The 20,538-nt window shown below is 44.2% G+C and overlaps 1 long non-coding RNA gene across 1 annotated transcript in view; it reads left to right on the top strand.

Moving 5' to 3' along the window:
• The window catches only part of LOC109281221 (uncharacterized), a 231,072-nt gene that overhangs the window by 142,946 nt on the left and 67,588 nt on the right, over positions 1 to 20,538 (top strand). Inside the window, exons 2-3 of the long non-coding RNA XR_009459720.1 lie at positions 19,831 to 19,963; positions 20,044 to 20,234. This is a non-coding gene — a long non-coding RNA (uncharacterized LOC109281221). The remainder of the gene's footprint in view (positions 1 to 19,830; positions 19,964 to 20,043; positions 20,235 to 20,538) is intronic.

Below are 20,538 nucleotides of genomic sequence, written 5' to 3'. Positions count from 1 at the left end.
CAATATTTATTTCTATAATTTCTCTTGAAGCTGTCCAGGAAGTCATTTCATGATGGGCTATTATGCCACCTTCTATGTCTTGAACTACCCATTTCAGTGGCCTACGCCCATACAATAATATCACCCAGTCAGAATTTGATACAAAAGGAGGCAAAATTACATCTGCTATCTAGTCCCTTCATAAGAAACTGCAGAATTAGAGGTCTTTAAATTCTGCAAGGGATATTGCTGCTTTAAGAAGTGGACACAGAGAAACAAAGATCACTCAGTAATCCCCACAATATCTGTACCGCATCTGGTAAATGCATGGACACTATCCAAATTGTTACAGGCAACTCTTCATGTCCTTATTTTCAAGCTAATATAATGTTATAGTTTACAAACTATAACCAAAGAAGGTAATAAAGTTATACAATGTTTGGGAAGGGGAGAGTGATAGATATGCTATCTTGGCACTAATCAACCCTGGAAGTTTAAGATGTTACAAAATCTGGCATCTTGCCATTTTGTCAGTCATTAAATTAAAGGTCATTTAGGATATCACTAAAGGAATAATGAAAATACTTTGAATACCTGATCTTAAAACATTAAAAGATACTTTAATGTATTCAAGGGATATTTTTGTATCCAGATGGGGTGTATACCTTGTCTTGACCAACTACTTTCACACTGTTAAAGAAATTCTTATATACCACGTTAGCAGAAGGCTGCTTATTAGGCAGAAAGCAAAATACAGTGAGGTAATTCCATAGGATAACACTGGAAGTGCTAGTGAAAAGAAAAACTGAATACTAGCCAACTTTATGATTCATTTGACAGATGATAATCTCTTAGCATTTCCATTTTAACCATGGGAATTCTGAATGAGGTAGGCATTCTTGAGTACTGGAAATATACTTCAAGACCTACAGTAATTGCCTATAGGGACAGGTAAACATTGGAGAAAAGAGAAGCAGTTCAAAATAAAATATGGCTTCCAAGTTCCAAGCCCAGACAATATTAAAAGATGCCATTTATTTTAAAAGAAATATAAAAAGACTTTGACTTGGTGCCAAAATGTGAGGACTTTATTTACTTATATATTTATTTTGTTAATACTATTAGGTTGCTTCAAAAAGAGGCTGGGAACATCTACACATGTATGAATAAGTTTTTCCTAATGTGTATTAAATGTAGTACCTCCAGTGTGAGATACTAAATAAATGTACATTAGGTTGCCCTCATGTGCAGTGCTGAAAGTGCATGTTTTTTAAAGTGATGCTTAATTGACCTGTGCGAAGCGGCTAGTATTCACTTCGGGTTCGGATTCGGCTGATTCAGGGGACAGTGATTTGATTTGGTGATTCAAATCACTGTCCCAAATTGATTCGGATTCCAAATCTCCGAATCAGCCAGGCCCACCCCCTGCCCACTCTCCCAGCCCGGCAATGGCTGCCCTGCCCGCCCAACTCAGGGCACTTTGAAACAAAAAGCCCTGGCTCACTGCCCCATGCTGTGCGGGGGGGACTCTGCACAAGCCCCTCAACCCCTGCCCTGCACTGTCCCAGCCCTCCACATGGCTGCCCTGCCTGCCCCAGCTCCAGCCCTTCAAGAAAAAAATAGAAGAAAAACCCCATACTCACCATTCCTGCCTGTAGGGGGGCAATTTCCATTGCCCCCCACTGCCCCGTGCTGCATGGAGGGGCTCTTCCATGAGCCCCCCAAAGCTCTGAGGCCACTGCAGGAGCAGTGAGTCCCAGGGTTTTTTCTCTTTTTTTTTTTTTTTTTCTTAAACAGCCAGAACTGGGGCAGGTGGGGCGTGTAGTCTGAATCCTGCTTATACAATTACTGAATGGTACCATATTTTGTCACATGTAACAGATACCTTTTTCTCTAAAATCAGGCCCCCCAAAATTGGGGTGTGTGTATTAAGCAAGAAAGATGATTTTTTTGCCCAAGAGAGAAGAATCCTACTTTGATTCCCGCTCCACAGTACATTATTATATTACTATTCAGACAGCCAAGAGAGCCAGTCGATTTAATGGCTCATTGTTATTCACTCCAAAGGTGTTAATGATGGTCTTGATGTTCTGCTCATCAAGATAACCTTTCTTAGGATAATTTCATTTAATGCTAGCTGCTTCTTGTCTTGCTCCTATTTCATGGCCTTGGAAACTATTTAGCTTGTTTCAAAATCTTAGGGTGCAGATGGAAGTGAAATTTTTTGCCCAATCTGGCCACAGAAAGCAGTCTATAGCTGTGAACAAACACAAGTGTGCAGCTGCAGACAGCTTCAAAAATGGCTGACCTGGTAAAAATGTGACCCCTCATTGCATGAGATATTAGATAAAGATGTTGCAAAATGTAGCATCTTTTGTAACTTGTGTTTGTAGAGCTCCCAGCCTATCAGTGTTTTCAGAATGGGGGGGGGAGAGTGAGCAGAGGAAATTCAGTCGGGTGGGGGGGGGGGTTGGGTTCAGCTCTACCTGAAAGGTGAGGTGTGTATATTGAAGCTCCCCTGATATGAGGGGCTCCAATTCACCCACCCCACCCTTCAGCACCAGCTGGGGAGCCACAAAAATGAGCTCCCTGTGCTGCCTTTCCACCCTCCTATTCTAAAAATAGTGAGCACTGGCAGAGAGCCAGACCATTGCTATGGGAACCTGGCTGCAGGCTCTCACCCACAGCTAGATTCCCAATCTCCTCGGAGCCAACAGTGAACTTCTGTTTGGTCGAGGGAAACCTTGCAACTCAGAAGGCTTTGCAAAAATCCTTCTGATTTTCAGCTGGGAGCTTCACTTCTGTCTGCACCCTTAGATCCACCCATGGAGAACAGTCTTCAGAAGCAGCTAGGGAGGGTAACAACTGACAACAAAGCTTTGTTCTTGCTCCATGAAGCCCTAACTAGAAAAATATTTATTTTTCTTCATTCCTTCTTTTTAAAAAGTGCATATTATAATTTTAGGGCACGTTGTAGATAAGAAAATATGGCAAGTGTCTGAAGACCCCTGAATGATATATAGCACACAGCAAAATAGAGAACAACTACATTTTCATATACAATAAAAAAAAAGCAGTGAGCCCTTATGGTCATTAGAGATCCTATACCATTTTTCACAAGAGCAGTAAAAACCTGAGCATCCTGGCTAACTTTCAGACTTCATAATTATATTCTATCCACCTGAAATTCCTTTGGGATTTTCAGCTGCAGATGTTCACCTTCATTTCCTCTTCTAAAACACTGGTGCAGAATAACTGCGGTGCTTTACCGCAGAGGTGATCCCTATATAGACCGAGTATGATCCTTTAATCCTTTCTCACACTGACTTACAGTTACCCATGGGAAGAATCTCACTGACTGGACATATGGGTAAGATGTAGTTGAGACATGACAAGGCTGCAGAATTAGATCCTCAGTTTTTAAAGTATATCAAGGAAAGTTCCTGATAGATGCACCTTATATATTCATACAACCTACCTATTTTATATATTTATCTATGCAGAGTTGAAAAAGGAGAGAACCATAAACAAGTTTTGCACTAGTCTGTTAACCAGTGGGTCAGCCTTTTTGCTGTATCCAATTTACACTGGGTGCAGCACAAATGGGGTCTACAGCTCCCTGCTAGTGCCAGGCTCAGGTTAGACCATCAGGAAAAGGGGCCAGTCAGCAGCTGGGGATAAATAGAGCCCTTCTCACTGTGGCCATTAATATTTTCCCTCTCCCAGAAGAAATCCAACATTGGGGATTTGCAGGGGGAAGGTAGCAGGTACTTCAAGCTCAAAGCAGGCTGGGAACTTCCTCAGTCTAGTGCACATGGAGCAAAGGGAGTATTTATAACATGGAGACATGACTTCACCTTTGGTAGAGGTAATTGAAACTTCAGTGATAACATGAGATATCTTTTCTTACCTTTGTGTCACCCAAGCCCTGCTCAGGGCAAGTTTAGAAGACAGGATTGAGGGATCCTCATCTCTTCTTGATCTGTATTAGACATGCACAATTTGGGGTCTTCCACTGAGAAAAGATGTGACTATTTGGGCTGCTCTTTGTTGATTACATAGTCATAGCCCAAACCCCACGCACAGAGCTCAGTGGGCTATGTGAGGCAGAATTAAGTATGCTCAGGATTATATCATCACACCATCAAATAGCACTTGCAGATAATTCATGATAGATTCCCCCAGTCATTGCACATTCTATTAATGAATACATGTTTTCACTACCCTAGCCACCATTCCACTGAGATGTTGAGAAATATATTTCATTGATAAGTGTGGTAGCTTGGTAAAGAACCTTGTTAAAATACAAGCTAGAATAAACATAGCTGATAGAACTGAAGCCCTTCTATCACCAGCAACTAGAGACTATAGACTTTATTTCTGAGCAGATATGTCCTGGCATGGTTAATCTGCTTGATTGGCAGGTACAGATAAAACCTGTGGTCATTGTCCTGCACAGTCAGGCCCTGCTGCTTCCGGGGGTTCAGGAACCTAGTCCTGCAGGACAATGCCTCTGCGTGCCTTACCCTGATCTGGGGTGTGCATCTGCAAGCTTGGGGGATACAGGCTTGTAATTGGAGCCAGACAGCATGAATATGTGCCTGAGAAATCCCCTGCAGGAGAATCCCTGGAGTGCGCATATCACGCCATAAGCATACAGATATCAGCTTTCATAAAGTAGCAAAATGTTCAGGAATTGGCATGCAACCCTTTTGGGTATTTGTGGAAGAACAAGGGGCAAAGAGGTCTGTATGCTCATGTTTTATCCCACCACAAAAGGTTGTATGGCAGGACAAGGGCAATGGCTTTTTACAGCCATAGATACATAGTAAGCGCATTTTCAGCTGAGCTAGATAATCCATGCAGTTTGCAATAGCCGCAGGGCACAATACTTTACCTAAATTATGATGCTTACTCAGCACTTAAAATGAGATTGTATGCATGTGGGACTACAATGGATACTGACCAAGCAACTAAGAGCCTTTGGGAGTCATACTGGGTTCATGATGAAAAGAAGAAAGTCTGCCATTTTTTGCATTCAATATCATTGGAGAGTAGTAAACATGACAAGGTATTTTTTATGCAGTAAATATTTGCTACATACAAATGAGTTGTTTTCTTATATAGATGGAATGCTATCTTGTACATTTAAACTTTGTCTATGCACTTAACAATTGCATAAAAACAGCATTAATCATCCATCACTATTTGTAAAGGAGGCACAACCTTATTATTAAGGAACTCAGGAGAACTGGAATCAGTTCCCAGTTCTGACATAAGTTGTTCTGTGTGGCTTTGAGCAGGATACCTAGGACATCCATATTCATTCTACCATATATCTCATGGGGCACTCCTACATGTGATATTAATGTGACACAATAAACCCTGATGCAGTTTGCACCAGAGTTTATTACTCCTGGGGGCAGCAATTACACATACAACCAGGACCACAGCACAACGATCTGGGTCAGCACAGTCCTGGCTGGTAAAGGGTGTGGGGGGTCAGCCTAACAGCCCAGAGCTGCTCCCTCTCTGGCTCAACATGCTGTGGAGGGGCTAGCTGGGGCACAAGGGTGCTAAGTGAGTAGCTAGCTGGCAGGCAGCCCCAGCACTGTAGCACCTTTGTGCCCCAGCCAGCCTCTGTCACTGTCTGCACATGCATTGCAGCAAAGTAAATAATTCTGCCATAAGAAAGTACTTGTGTTGGTCACTACTATCCTACAGAGGAGTTAATTAGTTTACTCCAGCCTAACAGGGCCACACATGTAGACAGTGATGCTTTCCTGCAGAGCTAATTTGTCAACTCCACAGTAAAGCATCTCATGTGGATGCACCCCTGCTATGGTGTGTGTGATGTGGCAACAAGTCTGCCCTGTCACAGAACTCCAGGGAAGCAGAGAAAAACAGGGAACTTACCTTGGCAATGAGCCCAGGGAGGGAAGAATAAAATGACAAGCAGAGAATGAGGTGGAGATACCCAGATGAAAAAGAGAGGGACCTGGATGAAAACAAAAACAAAGGGCTGCAGGGCTGAGAGAGCAGAGAGTGTGCCAGGTGCGAAAGATGCAAGAAGGATTTAAAGGGGAACTGAGCTCGGAGCCAGTTCCCAAAAGAAGAAGAAAGAAACCCAGAAGAAGTATGGAGAGACTACAAGAGAGGGACAACAGGCAGCAGAGAGAAGAGACCAGAAGAAGAGTCCTGGAGAGAAGCTAACTGGGTAAACTGAAGAGAGGTGATGATGGAGACCTCTGAGTTGGTGAGTCCAATAGCTGGGGACGTCAGGAACCTTCCCAGGGATCTAAAAGGGAAAGAACCAAGAGTGGATAAGGATTAACCAAGGGAAGCAAACCCCACATTTACATATCATTAGAAAATACAAGGGGGCACAGAATTGCCATTTGCTTGGGGCCCATGCAGAGCAGAATGAGGCAAGCAACCAAGAAAGTGAGAGTTCCCCAAAAGAATGGGAACTAAGTATATCCAAGATGTTGGTTGCCTAGGAGAGACATCATAACTGTGTAGAAGAGTTATCTTGCTGAACCGCAATCATGATATCCACTTCGTCTCTCAGGACTGTGTTTATTTCCCTACCTTATTCCATCAAAGTCATGGCAGGCGAGAAATAAAGGAAATTAACCAGTTTATATTAACTGAGAGACTGTGATTTTATTTTCATAGATTTCATAGACATCAGGACTGGAAGGAACCTTGGAAGATCATCGAGTCTAGCCCCCTGCCCCAGGGGCAGGAAGTTGTACCAGCCGCCAGCGGAGGGTTCAGGATTGAGAGTGTGGTCAGGGGTAGAAATATAAGAAAGGTTTATTGATTTAAACACAGGACTATGCGTACTAGAAAAACAACAAAGGCAGACAATAACAATTTGTATCAGCAATTTATCAGCAATCCCCTCTGATGCCTGATGTATGACAAGTTCCTCTTTTGCAAAGCTCAGCAAAGTCAGGCGTCCCCGATCAGTGCTATCTGAGCGGTACCAGGAAGGACCCTGGTATTCAGTCCTCGGGCTCCTCGAGATCCACTAGCCCATGAATCCAGGTCAGCAGCTAATTCCAAATCAGTAGCTTCTTTTACAGAGCTGCATCTTCCTTCAAAATGATTTCCGGATGTGCTAGTCAATTTATAACTTCTAAGCTATGCTGATAACTAACAGCCATCCAGATTCTCCCATTATAATTATTCTTAGGACTGACCAATAGCAGTACAAGCCTTGCATTCTTCTGATAAGTTTAATTTTTACTACGCCACAGACCCCACTACTTCTACAAGGCATTGTTAAATTTACTAGGCCTTACTACATACAAGGCCTCACTAATCTTTGACTTTAATTAGGCTCTTAACAACAACATATAGCTTAAAATCTAAACAAATGACAGTGTCACAGGGCACTAAGGTGCCTGCTCCTCTGAGAGCAGAGATTGCCCGGGGAGGGAACACAAAGGGCCAGATAAGAGCCCAGGTGCAAGTTGTCATGGCAACTGACTAATGAGGAAATTGGCTGCACCTGCACCTGGTCAGCTGACCAGAAGAGGCAGGGCCCTAGGCCTATATAAACCCTAGAGCTGGGACCAGGCAGTTCAGTTCCCTGCCAGCAGCCGGAGGGAAGGAGCCTTCCGGAAAGAAAGGCTCAGAGGCACTACCAGCCATTTGATACGCTACCCTTAGGGCTAATGGGGCACCAGGAGCCCATAAGGTACCCTCTCCTACAGGCACCCAGTATTAGAGAAGGAGTTTTACTCTTCTAAAGGGGCAGAGCATGCCTTGCACTTCGTTACATTATAGCCCAGGGGCTTATGTTTGATTTCTGTTGCTTGTTTGCTGTTCAATAAGACCGGTAGTTTGGGTGAGGCTATTTGGGGAAGCCCACTGCAGTATGGGGAACCTGGCACCAGAGAGGGTGCAGCATTTTGCGGTGCACAGAGCCCAGCGCTGAGGGGCACAGAGACAAGGGATGTGGAGAGCCCAGCACAAAGGGTTGCAGAGACAGGGCTGCAGAGGGCCCAGTGTGGACAAGGGGCTGAACTATAACGAGGCCTAGGCAAGACAATGCCAGTACGATCTGTGAGGCCTGAGGTGTGGTAACGGGGTGGTTGCAGCCATGCATATGGCCCATAAGGGTGAGAGACTCAGGCACCATACACCATTACGTGGTATGCCAAGGGCTCCATGAACCACAGGGTTCAGTAAGATCTAACCAGACTGTGTCTAAACCCAAAGATCAAGGGCAGCATCCCTATATCAATTATACCAACAAGACATGGTGGGTGAAATAGAGGGTGCCTGTAGGGCAAGACTGGCACGGTGAAGGAGCCTAGGGGTAACACGGCCACTCCTAGGGATCCCATCCTGCTACAGACAGAAAAACACTCGGTCTAATTTTTCACAGCATTCAGCAAGCACCTTAGACACAATTTTCAGCTGTCACAGAAGTTAGCTGGGGTCATAGGATCCCAGCAAGATAAGCATCTAATTTTCTCTTGAAGGTGTTCAACGTAGGTGCTTGAACCACCTCCAATGGCAGGCTATTCCAGACCTTGGGGGCTCGGAAATTAAAGAAATTGTTCCTTATGTCCAGCCTGAAACAGTCTTGCAGGAGTTTATAATGGTTAGACCTTGCTGTCCCTTGGGGCACTCCAGTGAGCAAACGTTCCCCCAGATCCTGGTGGACACCCCTGATAAACTTATAGGTGGCCATCAGATTGCCCCTGAGCCTCCACTTTTTCCAGGCTGAAAAGCCGTATAGCTCTCAGCCTGTCGTCATAAGGTCTGTTTTCCTGACCTCTGATCATGCGCGTGGCTCTTCTCCGGACTCTCTCAAGCTTCTCCACATCCTTTTTGAACTGTGAAGCCCAAAACTGGATGCAGTACTCCAGCTGCGGCCTCACCAAAGCCAAGTACAACAGGAGAATGACGTTCTGGGATTTGCTTGAGAAGCATCTATGGATGCAAGCCAGCATTTTGCTCCCTTTACTAGCTGCAGCATCACATTGAAGGCTTATGTTCATCTTGTGGTCAGTCACGACCCCCAAGTCCCTTTCATCCATAATGCTAACCAGCATAGCACTGCCTATAAGGATGCTGCAGGTTTTTCCTCCCAAGGTGGAAAACCTTGCATTTTTCCATGTTAAACACCATCGGGTTCTTGTCCACCTATTTCCTGAGCCTGTCAAGGTCAGCCTGGATTGCCCTCCTGTCCTCAGGTGTGGATGCTTTACCCCAAAGCTTGGTATCAAATCTGGCCAGTCCGCTTCTGATTCCAATGTCCACATCATTAATGAACATGTTGAACAAAACGGGTTCAAGGACAGAGCCTTGGGGGACCCCACTGGTCACAGGGCACCATGACGATTGACTTCCATCAACCATCACCCTCTGGGTCTGACCACGGGAAGAGGGAGGACCTAGGCAACTAAAGTCCCATTAGTCTTACTTCAATCCTGGGGAAACTCTTTGACAAGATCATCAAGGAGCACATCTGTGATGGGCCAGCAGCAGGGATGATGCTCAAAGACAACCAGCATGGTTTCATTAGGGGCAGGTCCTGTCAGACCAACCTGATTGCCTTCTACGATTAGGTCATAAAAGCACTGGACACAGTTGTAGCGGTGGATGTAGCCTTTCTGAACTTCAGCAAGGCCTTTGAAACTGTCTCCCACCCCATTCTCATCAAAAAATTAGGTAACTGTGGCATTGATGCCTACACAGTCAGATGGATTGCAAATTGGGTCATACTCAGAGGGTAGTGGTGGATGGGTCTTTTTTGACCTGGAGGGAAGTGGGCATTGGAGTCCCCCAGGGCTTGGTCCTTGGGCCCACACTGTTCAATTTCTTTATTAGTGACTTGGACGACGGAGTAAAAAGCAGCCTGTTTAAATTTTCTGAAGATACCAAGATCTGGGGTGAGGTGGGCACACTAGTAGGGAAGGACAGATTGCAGCACCACCTGGACAAGTTACAGGGGTGGGCTAACAAAAATAGGATGGGTTTCAATACTGACGAGTGCAGGGTGCTACACTTGGGCAGTAGGAACCAGCAGCACACTTATAAACTGGGAAACTCTCTTCTCAAGAGCATGGTGGCAGAAAGAGATCTTGGAGTCATTATTGACTCCAAGATGAACACGGGTCGACAATACGAGGTTACGGTCAGTAAGGTTAGCTGTACCTTGTCATGCATCCACAGATGCATCTCAAGCAGGGCCAAGGAAGTGATTCTCCCCCTGTATGCGACATTGGTCAGGCTACAGCTGGAGTACTGTGTTCAGTTCTGGGCGCCGCACTTCAGGAGGGATGTGAAGAGCATTGAGAGGGTCCAGAGGAGGGCCACCTGCATGATCCGGGGACAGCAGGGCAGACCCTACGAAGAGAGGCTACGGGACCTTAACCTGTTCAGCCTTAGGAAGAGAAGGCTGAGGGGGGACCTGGTGGCCATCTATAAAATCACTAGGGGAGACCAGCAGGGTTTGGGAGAGACCCTGTTTTCCCTAGCACCCCCCAGGGTAACAAGGAATAATGTCCACAAATTGTTAGAGAGTAAGTTTAGACTAGACATCCTCAGGTACTACTTCACAGTCAGGGCAGCTAGGATCTGGAACCAACTTCCAAGGGAAGTGGTGATGGCTCCTACCCTGGGGTCTTTAAGAGGAGGACTGACGTCCACCTGGCTGGGGTCATTTCAGCCCAGTTTTCTCTCCTGCCCAGGGCAAGGGGTCAGACTTGATGATCTACAAGGTCCCTCCCAACCCTACTTCTATGAATCTGAGCCAATTCCTCAGCCAGTGGATCGTGGTGGACCCAAGGCCCCAGCTGGCTAGTTTTGCCAAGAGGTGATCATGGAATACCAGATCAAAGGGTTTTTTTAAGTCAAGATATACAACATCAATCTCCTCTCCCTTGTCCAGGTGATAGGTCACCTGGTCATAAAAGGATATAAGACTGGTCAAGCAAGACCTACCCACAACAAACCCATGCTGGCTATCCCTCAGGATGTTGCCATCGGCCAGTCCATTAAGGATGGCCTCTATGATAATCTTTCCTAAGACCTTCCCCAGGATAGAGGTCAGGCTGATGGGCCTATAGTTTGCCAGATGCATGTTCCTCCCTTTCTTGAAGATAGGCACCACACTGGCCTTCTTCCAGTCTTTGGGCACTTCACCAGAGCACCAGGAGTTCTCAAAGATCTATGCCAGGGGCTGAGCTATGGTGTTAGCCAGCTCCTTGAGTACCCTGGGGTGCAGATTGTCAGGGCTGGCTGACTTGAAGAGTCCAGCCTCTCACGGTGTTCCTTCATGAGGTCGCATTGATGGAGGGCAAGGAATCTCCCTCACTCGGCCTCCCTGTCCCATGATGGGCAGAGGCTTCCCGTGGGACTGGTGAAATACTGATGCAAAGTACCCATTTAGTAGGTTGTTTTTTTTCCTGGGCGTCGGTCATCGGTTGTTCCATCTGGTTTAGCAGGGGTCCAATGTTGCCCTTGCTTTTTCTCCGGCTCCCCACATACCTAAAAAAGGACTTTTTATTATCCTTGATCCTAGTAGCCAGTTGGAGTTCCATCACAGTCTTGGCTTTCCTGGTTTGTTCCTGCAGGTCCAGACCAGTGCAGAATATTCCTCCTTGGAGGTGGATCCCATCCTTCATCCTTTGTAGGTCTTTCTTTTTAGATGCAGGAAGTCTGCTAGTTCCTTGCTGAGCCAAGGGGGCTGCTGTGCCCTTTTGCTGCCTTTCCTCCAAGACAGAATAGAATTAGCTTGTGCATCTAGGATCACTCCCTTGAAGAGCAACCACTCTTCCTGAACTCCCCTCCCCTTTGAGTCATGGTCCCTTAGGGCCTCACCAACCAGCCTCCTAAGCTTATCAAAGTCAGCTTTCCTGAAATCGAGGACTTCTCTATTGCTGACTGACTTGCCAGCTTTATGGTGGATGGTGAAGGTGATCAGCTTGTGGTCACTGTCACCCAGCTTCCCTTTGATCATTAGGTCACTGATTAGGTTGTCCCTGGTTGCCGGTACCTAGTTGAGCAGCGCTTTACGTCTCGTTGGCCCATAGACTTCTTGTGTCAGATAGAGGTCATCCATGCATGAGAGGAAGCTTTATGACCGCTCAAATTTGGCTGAGCACTCTTCCCAGAAGATTTCTGGGTAGTTGAAGTGTTGACATTTTTGGTAGTAGTCCCACTTGGAAAATATAAGTGAGACATGGACATCCATGGACTGGGAGCATGCAGCCTCAGCCAATTCCCTGGTGAACTCTTGGTCAAGCTCTTGCTTTTGAGTGGGAGGTCTGTATTAGACTCCCCCCACTGTGTCCCCGTGCCGTGTTCCCCATGGATTTTAACCCAGAGGGTCTCCAGTTGTCCACCCTGGTTGCCAATATTGGCTTGCAGGGATGCATAGCTCTCCTTAACATAGAGAGCTACACCCCCACCCCTTTTGACCCCTTGATATTTCCTGTACAGGGTATAGCCATCTATACCTGAGGTCCAGTCACGGGTGGAGTCCCACCAGGTCTCCATTATCCCTATGACATTGTATTTCTTTGTGTTAAGCAGGAGGACAAGTTCCTCCTGCTTATTCCTCAAGCTCCTGGCATTTGTGTACAGGCAGGCAAGTGTCCCCTTGGGGGCCCTTGCCTTGCCTACAGATTGTTCCAGGGCTGGGGCAGGGGTGGGCTCCGTTAAGTGCCTTGGCCTGCTAGCTTTGCAGGGGTTGCTCAGTGGGCCAGCAGTGGCAGTAGTCTCCCCGGCCCCCAGCAGGCTTAGTTTAGTTTGTGGGCATAGCTAAACTCTCAGAGTGTGAGATACTATTCAGAATAAAAAATGGTATCTCAATCAGACCCTTTCTCTGTGTGTCTCAGTTCTTCATGTTTAAAATGAAGATAGCAACTTCACTTTGTCTGTTTTATCTATGTAGATTATAAGCATTTTTCGGGGTGGAGAACTGTCTCTTACTATGTATATATACAGTGCCTAGTGACCTACAGCCTTGAAGTCAGCCCTAACTGTGATCCATTGTCCATTTGTAGAACGCAACTAAACCTTTCTTAAAGTTCAGAAATATTGGGTAAAAATTTCTCACTTATATTTTCCAAGTGGGACTACTACCAAAAATGTCAACATACTGCAAGAATACTGCCTGTTTCTTGAAACTGTTTTACTATACCCCAAAGCAGAAGTACTGGATATCCCTAGATAAGGATTGTTCATGTGAGATGACTAGCCCATGTCACAAACTTAAGAGGTTCAGATGGTTCTTCCAAAAAAACCAAGAAGCATCTAAATTCTGGAGCAGTATTCTCCTATTGACTTCATTGAGTTACTTATATCTGTTGTGAAGCAAAGTCAAGGTCTTTTAAGCTGCTTATCCACACTGAATCTGAATGATGAACTTTAGAGCTTTCCTCATTGCTGCCACAGATAACCTTCCCTTTATCCACTTTAAAATATTTAAGCCTTCAGAGAATCATAGATGTTTACTCATATCTTTTCTGGCTCACATCAGCCCTAAAGGTCTGAATTATCAACACTTTTACAGAACTCTTGGCTTCACACACATTCTTAAATGAATGTCTTCTGTTCTCAAACTAACAAAAATTTCTCTCCTACCCCTCATCTATTAAAATTTAAACTAACACAGTTCAGCACATTGCAATCATTTTCACCTGCAGAGTAATAATGTTCCTTTTATTTAAAGGTTGGCCATCTTACAGCTCATTGATTAGCAGGGAAAAGTGCAATAAGACTTTCAAGAAGTGAGTGGGTGCTGCATAAACCTTGTAATTTTGTCAAGGACACAGATTTTTCTTTGCTTTTAAAGCTTAGACAGTTACAACCATCTTTTACTGACTAAAGGATGGTAATGAGGCTAACTGGTTTTTGTAGAGAAACATTCTGTCAGTCACAGTGAGGGGTTTCTTTGTAAATATGAATGTTTGTATATCCCTCACTGATCTTTCTGCTGAATCCATTGTCCTTTCCAACTTGTCATGAAGCCTTGGGTGTACATGTGTAAACAAATTGTTTCATAATAACTAGGGAGCTACTCAATTTGCGATTTTGTGAATTTTGCGGAAACCACGGAAAAGGCATTTTCCATGATCACCAAGAAAACTGACGTTCCCTGCAATTGTGTGTGAAAACACAAGAATATATATATATTTTTAAACTTCCTAAAAATAAAATGCTGCCTCTGCAAAGGGAGCCAGTGGCCGCTGTGGCCTGGCCTTGTGGCTCACTAGGGTGAAGGGAGGCGTCAACATGAAGGGGAGCAGCCAAGATGGCAATCGCCCCTTTCTCCTTTCACTGCTGACTGGCCAAGAGGGCTGCCTTTTTGTGTGGTCCTGCAGCAGGGGTGGGGAGTGGCAATTATACCAGATGCCAATTAGACCTCTAACCATTGATTACTACTGTTGAGCCTGACAACCCAGTCAGCTTTCTATCCACCTTACAGTCCATTCATCCAACCCATATTTCCTTAGCTTGCTTACAGACCATAGCAAAAGCCATACTAAAGTCAAGGTGTATGACATACACTGTCTTCCCCACAGCCACAGAGCCACTCAACCCATTGTAGAAGGCAACCAGGTTGGTTAGTCATGACTCACCCTTAGTGAATCCTGACTGTTCCTTATTACTTTCCTTTCCTCCAAGGGCTTAGAAATGGATTCCTGGAGGACCTGTTCCATGAGGTGAAGCTGACTGGTTTGTAGTTCTCTGGGTCCTCCTTCATCCCTTTCTTAAAGATGGGCACTAGATCTTCCTGTTTCCAATTGTCTTGAACCTCTCCTAATGACCATGAGTTTTCAAAAATAATGGCCAGTGGCTATGTAATTACACCAGTCAACTCCCTTAGCACCCTCATGTACATTGTATATGGCCCCATGTATTTGTACACATCCAGATTTTCTAAATAGTCCCTAACCTGTTCTTGCACCACCAACGGTTACTTACCTTTTCCCCAAACTGTGCTACCCAGTACAGTAGTCTGGTAGTTGACCTTGCCTGTGGAGACTGAGGTAAAAAAGGGATTGAGTACTTCAGCCTTTTCCTCATCAACTGTCACTAGGTTGCCTCCCCCATTCAGTAAGGGACCCCGACTTTCCCTGACCTCCCTCTTATTACTACCATACTTGTAGAAACCCTTGTTACCTTTAACATCCCTAGCTAGCTGCAACTCCAATTGCACTTTGGCTTTTCTGATTTTACCGCTGGATGCCCAAGCAATATTCTTATAGTCCTCCCTAGTCATCTGTCCAAGATTCCACTTCTTATAAGCTTCCTTTTTGTGTCTAAGCTCACTAAAGATTTCTCTGTTAAGCCAAGCTGGTCACCTACCATATTTGCTATTCTTCTTGCACATTGGAATGGTTCATTCCTGCAACCTCAGTAAGGTTTTTTTTGTTTTTTGTTTTTTTAAATACAACCAGCTCTCCTGGGCTTCTTTCCCCCTCAGACTGGCATCCCAGGGGATCCTGCCTATCAGTTCTCTGTGGAAGTCAAATCTGCATTTCTGAAATCTAGGGTCCTTACTCTGATGCTCTCATTCCTTCCTTTCCTCAGGATTCTGCACTCAATCATCTTGTGGGCACTGCTGCCCAAATTGCCATCCACTTCTACATTCCCTGTCAATTCTGTCCCATTTGTGAGCAGCAGATCAAGAAGACCATGGCTCCTAGTTGGTCTCTCCAACACTTGCACCAGGATGTCGCCACCAACACTTTCCAAAAATGTCCTAGATTGCCTGACAAGGTTCCTTGTGTGAATCTGATATCTTTTATTAGACCAACCCAAATAGTTGGAAAATAATTATTAAGCAAGCTTTCGGGTTCAAAAACCTTTAGTCAAGCTAAGGAAGTTTCAGCAGTTAGTGTGTGCCCTTCCTGGATGGAATGAAAAGTAAAGAAGCCAGCGGCTGGGCTGGTATGCATACAAGACAGGTAGTCAGTGAAAATGTAGATTGAGGAGTCAATGGGTGAGAGACGGGGGGGGGGGGGGGGGGAGAGAGTGGAGAGATACCTGGAGAGAAAGGGGATGAAAGTGGAGAGATATCTGGGGAGTCAGATGTCAGGCAGGTTATAATGTGTCATAAATCCAATGTCTATGCCTGCACACCCCTTCTAGCATATGTCATGGTGACTGAAGTCTGCCATGAGAACCAGGGCCTGTGATCTGGAAACGTCTGCTAGTTGTCTAAGCTTCATCCACCTCATCCTCCTGGCTTGGTGATCTATAGTAGATACCCACCATGACGTCACCCTTGTTGCTCTCCCCTTTGACCTTAACCCAGAGACTTTCAATAGGCCTATCTCCAGTTTCATACTGGAGCTCTGAGCAATCAATATGTATGCATTGCCTCCCATTGCCCCCTCCTCCTTATGCTTCCTCCAGGTCTCCCCCTTCCCCATTTACCTCAGGGCTTTGGTTTCTATCCCCTGGGGAACCTAGTTTGATGTCTTCCTCACTAGGTTAGAGAGTCTTCTGCAAACATGTTCTTCCCTCTCTTTGTTAAATGGATCCCATTTCTTCCTAGCAGTCCTTCTTCTTGGAAGAATATCCCATACCTAAAGAAGCTGAATCCCAGGCATGCATTGATATGCAGGATGCCTCCACTGCTGCCTGGACCCTTCTCCTTCATATTTCAAAATATTGAAACCTTACCTATTTGCTAAAGAGGAAATGGGTGTCTGCTTTTGGTTTCTAAGAGAAGGTGCTCATTAGGGTCACCATACCTTTTTTCTGTGCTTTTTTGATTATCTAGGGAGAACCCCATTCTGCAGCTGATATTTATTTAGCTGAGGAACACAGGTCTCACATACTACACTAATGCAAGTTCAGGCACTCTCCAAATATCATTCATAGCTTCATAAACCTTTAGGCCAAAATTAGGTCACCTAGCGTACTTATCATATGACATTGAATTGCACCTTGTATTAAACACAAAAATTTATGTTGGGCTATAATACGTTTCAGAAAGGCATCAGATCTTGACCTGAAGATATCCAAAGATATCTTCAAAGAGTCCACCTCATCATTTGGTAATTTGTTCCTATGGTTAATCACTGAAAAAAGTATGAAATATTTCTCTTTTGAATTTGTCTAGGTTTAGCTTCTCCCCTGGATTAAAAAGCCCTTTAGTACCCAGCATTTTGTTCCCATTGAGGTACTTCTACCCTACCAACAAAACACCTCTTTCAAATAAATAGATCACACTTTTTATGCAACTCCAAAGCAAAGCATTTTCTCTAGTTCTCAAATCATTTTCATGGCTCTTTTCTTCAAAGATTCCCAAATTTGTTACATTCATTTTAAAATATGGGTGCTAACCAGAACTGAATGCAAAAATCCAGTATGAGTCTGTAATGAGGAAATGAGAGTAAATAATAGGGCTGTGCGAAATTTCACTGGTTGTTTTGTTTCAACACTGTTTTGACTCATTTTGAGCTTGAAACAGTGAAATCAAAATGAAACAGAGGGCTTCAAAAAGCAGTCAAAACATTTCAAAAGTTTTGAAACCTTTTGAGTTTCAAAGCACCCCAGCTGAGTTCCCCTCCCCAGTGCTACAATCTGGCTGGGGAAGCGAACTCAGCTGGACTGAGTTCCCTTCCCCAGCCCTATTGTAGCACTGGGGAGGAGAACTCAGTCAGGAACTCAGCCCAATGGAAACATTAAAACAGCAAAACCATTTCGACAAAATGGAATGGAACAGTGTTTTCAAATCAAAACAAAACTCAAAATAAAACACTGTTCCATCCAAACGTCAAAATGAATGTCAAAGCAGAATGCTGCTGTTTTGCACAGCTCTAGTAAATAACCTTCTTATTCCTACATCTGAGGATCACAATAGCCAGTTCTGACAGAGCATTATACTGCAAACATTCTGCCTGGACCTAATCTCTGTATATCTCCCTCTAGAGCTAAGGATGTTCTTTTTATACCATATGTAATAAATATGTAGAACCCATTGCCACAAAATATTGTGGAGGTTGATAGTTTAACCTAGTTCACAAGGGGATTCGACAAGTTCATAGAAAGAAAGGGCCACCAGCAGATATTGAACATGGTAGATAGGGCTGCAGCCTCTGAATCAGAACTTCCTAAACCTCTGAATGCTGGAGGCTGCAGTGGTAGAGGAGCCAGAGGGATTGGAAATTCTGAACAAACCCTCTTCAACCTCCCCCTCAGCATCCACCATATGAGACTGACTACTGGGCTAGATGGACTTATTGTTGGATCCAGTGAATGGCAGTTCATATGTCCTTATGTTATGTTCTTAGAAACAATCTATTTAGGATCCCAAAGGACAACTACTTCTTGATATTTGTCTGTCAGTCAGTTCTTAATCAATTTAATATGTGCAATATTTGCACTGTATGATGATCATTTTTAATGAGACTGACATGCAGTACAAAGACAAATACCTTACAAAAGTAGACTACATTGACAGAATTAAATAAATTGACAAAAGCTGTAATATCATCAAGAAATGAAACCATTTTTTTCTACAAAAACATTTTTCTATCTTTTACTTCTGTGTTTATTTAATGTGATTTCCCATTATTTTACCCAGGGTGGATGGCAGTCTAACCATCTTAAAGTAATCTGAGTCTCACTAACTTTCCCTTTTTGAATCAGACTTTCCTGTTCTTTGGGTAATTTCCTTGTATTCCAGTATTTATTAAAACCAGATATCAGGAGGACAGAAATCACCTCAGACAACTCTTCAAAAACTTTTTGGAGAAAAGTATCCAGCTCCATTTATTAACTGTTCCATGAGCTCCTTCTATTTTGAGTGGGCACAAGGGACAATAAGGTAGAACAGAATATATTTTATACCACTTGCCACCTTCTCAGAAATGAAAGAAAAATCACTAGCAGCATGACCAGGACTTTTATAAGAGGATTAGGAGGCTTGAGATTGTAACATTTCTAAAAGAAAGGAAGTAGTGCTAAGGAACTTTCTCTTTGTGAGACAAAAGTAGCGAGGAAATGTAAAAATATTCAAGGAAGTTATTAACATGGGTATATTGGTCAATTGCAGAATGTTTATGATCCATCAATGTGATGTAGCTATGCAAAAGGAGATGCAAACCTAAAATGTATCAGAAGAGTTATTTCCAGTGGTTAGAGAAATATTATTCATGCAGTTGTACAAGGGACTGGTGACACGTCATCTAGTCATTCCCCAGTATTCAGTTCTCCTATATTCAAAAACAGATTAAATCAAATGGAAAAGGGGTAGAGAAAGGTTACTGGGACAATGAGGAGAATTAAGAGGTCATCTTATAAAAGACGTGAAAAATAGCTTGGCTTGCTTAGCTGACCACAGTAAAAGATGAGAGGAGTTATGAGTATTGTCTATGAATACATCCAAGAAAAGGGTTAAACACTAAGCAGAAAAAGTAGTAACTATGTGAAGGGGAACTGTTGAAATAAAAATAAATCTTTTTCATCAATCCCTCACAGTTGAGGACAATTGTTTTCCATGATTGTCTTATTTGTGTATTCAAAGATGACTGGTGAGGCCTAATCATGATCGAGAGACTCTACTGCAGCTTGCACAAATGTTTCCGTGTGGTGTGGGTGCAGCAGACTTCCTCCATTTGGGGTGGTCCTGGGCAATAGTCCCACACAAGTTGACATCAATGTTGTATTTTTTTAAGTTTGCCTTGAGGACAGTCCTAAAGTGCGTTCTGTGCCCTCCTCTTGAGCGTATAACTTGGCTGAGCTGAGAAAAAAAAAAACTTGCCTCAGGAGTCTGGAGTCAGACATCTGGATGACAAGGCTAGCCCAACCAAGTTGATGTTAGATAATCATCACATTAGTACTCATGCTGTTCGCTTGCAGGAGGACACTAACATTGCTGCATCTTTCTTCCCAATGGATTTGGAGGATCTTCTGCAGGCATCATTGATGGTGCTTCTCCGACAACCTTAGATGCTTCCTGTACATTGTCCATGGCTCAGCTCCACACAGCAAGGTGAGGATCACTACTGCTTAATAAACCATGGGCTTGGTTTCAGATCTGATATTGTGATCTTTGAACATGCGTTTCCTCAGGCACCCAAAGGCTGCACTTGCACATTTGAGGCAATGTTGGATTTCTTCATTGATGTCACCCTTCTGTGAGAGAGAGCTTCTGAGGTACGGAAAATACTCAACATTCTCCAGAGTCTCAGCATGGATCTGAATTACTTAAGCTGGGATTGTTCATTAGGAGCCTGCTGGTTGAGGATCTTAGTCTTCTGAATGTAAGTGTCAGTCCCATTTTCTTCTATGCCTTGGTAAAGACACTGATGATTGCCTGAAGGTCTGCTTCCAAGGGAGCACATGCTATAGCATCATCAGCATACTGGAGCTCAGTGATTGAGGTTGGGTGGTCTTGGTTTTGGCTTGGAGTCAGCTGAGGTTAAACAGCTTACCATTCATTTGGTAGTTTAGCTCCACTCCAGCTGGAAGCCTGTTGGGTAAATATAACATTGTGGCAAGGAATATTGAGAAGAGTGTTGCAGCAATGGTGCAACCTTGCTTAACTCCTGTTTTAACCTCAAAGGG

This window comes from Alligator mississippiensis, chromosome 2 (genome assembly GCF_030867095.1).
Source record: "Alligator mississippiensis isolate rAllMis1 chromosome 2, rAllMis1, whole genome shotgun sequence".
NCBI classification, from domain to species: Eukaryota; Metazoa; Chordata; order Crocodylia; family Alligatoridae; genus Alligator; species Alligator mississippiensis.
The sequence above is the reverse complement of the archived record's forward strand: the minus strand, read 5'-3'. Positions and strand labels throughout refer to the sequence as shown.